This window comes from Choloepus didactylus, chromosome 2, assembly GCF_015220235.1.
Source record: "Choloepus didactylus isolate mChoDid1 chromosome 2, mChoDid1.pri, whole genome shotgun sequence".
Classification (NCBI taxonomy): domain Eukaryota; kingdom Metazoa; phylum Chordata; class Mammalia; order Pilosa; family Megalonychidae; genus Choloepus; species Choloepus didactylus.
The window spans coordinates 46,817,293-46,821,928 of NC_051308.1; positions in this window are offsets into that span (position 1 = coordinate 46,817,293).

Here is a 4,636-nt window from a genome sequence, read left to right on the forward strand (position 1 = left end):
ATATACACCACAGTTTGCCATTACATTCATCAGTCGATGTAGCCTTAGGTCATCTCCATCCACTGCAAATCGTGAATATGGGTACCATAAACCCCACTGTGCAAATGTCCATTCATGTCCCTCTTTTCAGTTCTTCCAAGTATATACCCAATAACCAAGTTGCAGGACCATGTGGCAACCCCATGCTTAGCTTCCTGTGGAACCACCACACTATCCTCCAGATGGGCTGCACCATTCTACTTCCTCAACAACAGTGATTAGGTACATCCCTTTCTCCACCTTTTCTCCAGCACTTGTATCCCTCTGTTTATTTTTTAGATGGTTTTATTCACATGCCATACATTCCATCCTAAGTAAACAATCAATGGTTCCCTGTATAATCACATAGTTATGTATTCATTACCACTGTCGATACAAGGACATTTCCATTTCCCCCACAGAGAAAGAGGAAGAGGAAAAAAAAAAAAAGTAAAAAGACAAAAGAAGAAGAAAGAAAAAATGACAACTAAAAAGCAAGAAAAGAAAAATTAAAATTAAATACAATTTAAAAGTCAGACAACAGCACCAAGAATCCCATAACCCTCCCTTATATCCCCCTATTATAGACATTTAGCTTTGGTATATTGCCTTTATTATAGTTAATGGAAGCATATTACAATGTTACTGTTAACTATAGACTCTAGTTTGCATTGATTGTATTTTTCCCCAATGCCGCTCCATTTTAAACACCTTACAAAGTTGACATTCATCTGTTCTCCCTCATGTAAGAACATATTTGTACATTTAATCACAATCATTGACCACTCTAGGTTTCAGTAAGTTATATAGTCACAGTCTTTATCTTCTATCTTTCCTTCTGGTGTCCTACATGCCCCTAAGCTTCCTCTTTCAACCATACTCACAGTCATCTTTGTTCAGTTTTCTTACATTATTGTGCTACCATCACCCAATATTGTGCTCCAAACCTCTCTCTCCTGTCTTTTCCTATCTGTCTGTAGCACTCCCTTTATCATTTCCTGTAGAGCAGGTATCTTGTTCACAAATTCTCTCAGTGTCTGTTTGTCTGAGAATATTTTAAACTCTCCCTCATTTTTGAAGGACAGTTTTGCCGGTTATAGAATTCTTCATTGGCAGTTTTTCTCTTTCAATATCTTAAATATTTCATACCACTGCTTTCTCATCTCCATGGTTTCTACTGAGAAATCTGCACGTAGTCTTATAAGGCTTCCCTTGCTGTTTTCAGAATTCTTTCTTTGTCTTTGACATTTGATATTCTGATTGTTAAGTATCTTGGCATAGCTCTAATTGGATCTATTCAGTTTGGGGTATGCTGCCCTTCTTGGATCTTAATTTTATGTCTTTCATAAGAGATGGGAAATTTTCAGTGATTATTTCCTCAATTATTGTTTCGGCCCCTTTTCCCTTCTCTTCTCCATCTGGGACACCTGTGACTTGGACATTCATGCATTTCATGTTGTCATTCAGTTCCCTGAGATACTGCCCATATTTTTCCATTCTTTTCCCTACCTGTTCTTTTGTGTGTAGGATTTCAGTTGTCCTGTCTTCCAGTTCATGAATCATTTCTTCTGCCTCTTCAAATCTGCTGTTGCATGTCTCATTGTTTTTCATTTCTTGTATTGTTCCTTTCATTCCCATAAGTTCTGCTGGTTGTTTTTTCAGACTTTCACATTCTTCCTTATGTTTGCCCAGTGTCTTCTTTATATCCTCCATCTCTTTTGCCATATTTTCCCCCAACTCATTGATTTGATTTTTGAATTGATTTAGGAGATTTGTTTGATTGGTAATTAGTTGTTTCCATTCCTGTATCTCAGTTGAAGTGTAAGTTTGTTCCTTTGACTGGGCCATATCTTCATTTTTCCTAATGTGACTCATAATTTTTTGTTGTTTAGGCATCTGGTTTCCTTGATTACCCCAATTAGATTCTCCCAGACCAGATGGGCCTATGTCTCAGGTAGAAGGTGTAATCTGTATCACGTATCCCTGAGGATGAAACCCAGAAGGTTGTCAGACTTTCCTGTGAGGCTTCTAGACTCTGTGCTTTTCCTATCCTGCCCTGTATGTGACACTTGTCAGCCCACAGCTCCCCACTGGTGTAAAGAGGTGTTATCCCTTTAATTCTCAGTGGACCCTGCCTGAGGGTGTCAGAAGCCAAGCTTAAGTTGTTTCTGGGATCTGAATTCTCTGAGAGAGGGCTGCCACTTGAGCTAGGCCCCACTTTCCTTTCTTAGGGAAGTTACACCCTTTAGGGAGTTATCTTCTACACTTGAATTCCTCCTTTGTCTCTCTGACTCTGTTAACTCCACCCTTGCCTGGTTCAGCGCTGACAATTGAAAATGCCTGAGACTTTCTATAATGAGCTACTTAGAATGAGAGAGAGGAAAATGAGAGAAAGCCCCTTTTCAGAGCCAGTCCCCAGCCCCCCCAGTTTTGCTGGTCAACTGGTGTTGGTACCCAGTTCTCTGTGCCCCTTTCCTTGGGACACAGCCTTTTTTCAGTATTCTGAGCTCAGCTGTCTCCAAAAGCCTCATTTTAAATTTTTTTTTTTTTTTTTCCAGGAGCCCTGCCTCCTCTCTACCAGGAGGAAACTCAGGTTCCTTTCCTACTTGCTCCAGGTTTATCTGTGCTTGTAGTTTGTATTCAGTAGTCCAAATTTGTTAATTCCAACCACAACTGGAGCTTGGTTGAGCTACATTCCCTTGCTCCTGGCAAGGACTGCTTCTTTGTCCCATAGCAAAGTTGTGCAACTCCGCCTGCCATGCTGGTGGGGGAGGGGTGCCAGCGTCACAGTTGGGGAGCTTTACTTATAGTTCTATGCTACAATCTCAGCCATTCCATCCATTCCAGACTGGTGTACAATGTGTGTCCAGTCACGGATGTCCCCCAACAGTTGTTCCAGACTATTTACAAGTTGTTCCTGGCTATTTACTAGTTGCTCTAGAGGACTAACTAAATTCCACACCTCTCTGTGCTGCCATCTTGCCCCACCTCCTGTCTATGTTCTTCTAATGCATTTTTGTGGGGGCAGACCTTCTGTGGGTGGGACCCTTTGGTTAGGCTGTTCCCATTGAAATGTGACCCAGACAATTCAAGGTGGGTCTTAATCCTTCACTGGAGTCCTTTAGGAGAGTATAAAAAGCAGAGACATTTTGGAGAGAGCTTAGAGAGAAAGGCCCAGAGACATTTGGAGACAACCATTGAAACCAGAGCCAGGAAAGAAAGACCAGCTGATGTTGCCATGTGCCTTCCCATGTGACAGAGGAACCCCAGATGACAGCAGCCTTTCCTCAGAGAAGGTATCTTCCACTTGATGCCTTACTTAGGACATTTTCACAACCTTAGAACTGTAAATTTGTAACCTAATAAATTCCCATGAGAAAGCCAACCCATTTCTGGTATATTGCATTCCAGAAGCTTTAGCAAACTGAAACACTTGGCATCCATCAAGATGACCTCTTGTTTCTTTTCTAAATTATTGCTATGTGAATGATATTAAGAGATTTCCTAATATGGAAAAATCTCAGGTAACTGGAAAGAAAATTCTTGTCTATGAAGTAATTTTTAATGTACTGGTGGATTTTATTTGCATAAATAGACAGATAGATGTATATGTATATAGGATGCATCCATCATATATATTCTTGATGGATGTTTCCTCAAAGAAATTGATTATTAATTTTTGGTTATCTTTGTCACATTCTAGTATCAGGATTATGCTCATTTGGCAAAATAAAAATTATGAACTTTCCAAGTGTTTTCATGGTTAGAAGTAATTTAGAAGCATAAGAATTTTGTCATTCTTTAACCCCTTGAAACTAGTCAACATAAAAAGGCCTCAAGCCTTTTATTTCTTAACACAACTGTTTGAAAATGGTTCAACTCTTTTGGTCATTAGTTTATTTAATTTTTCTTTTTAATCTTGACACAGTTTTCATACTTAGTAGTACAGAATTTTAATTAATAGCCTCTGAAAAGGTTTTAAACTTTTTCTGTATATTTGGTTACATCTCTTTTGTACAACTTGACCAAAATAAAAAGTTCAGGGACCTGGTCTTCGTACATTCACAACCATCCCATTCCTGACCCCATAACATTAATAAAGAACCCAGAGACATCAACGTCATGCAACTAAGAGCGAACTTCCACTAATTACATATATGAAGCTACTTAAATACAGTCCTTTATGAAAAATAAAGTGAAATGTCCCTATAGAACCAGGCTCTCATATTATACAGTATGCATAACGATGCTACATATGATGTCTTCTCTTGCACGTTTAGACCCCCAAATCACCACCAGCACCAGCACCATGCTCCCTACTACCACCAGCTCCACCACATCATACCTCGAGAATATGACTCTACTCTTAAATCATGTCAGCTAGCTCAGAGCAGCCCTCAACCTAAGTCTCACATGCCCAGCTGACATCTGCATGTGGACTGGCTGAAGAAACAGGCCACAAAATGGTTTTCTCAGGGAACAGCCGCTCCACACAGCATTCCAAGGGCAAGTTTACTTAAAAAAAATGGCAGACAGTTTCAGGAATCGTTCACCACCTGTTTAGAAAGAAGGAGAAAGAGCTCACAGAAAAGAGAGAGAATAAGCATAGAGACACTCA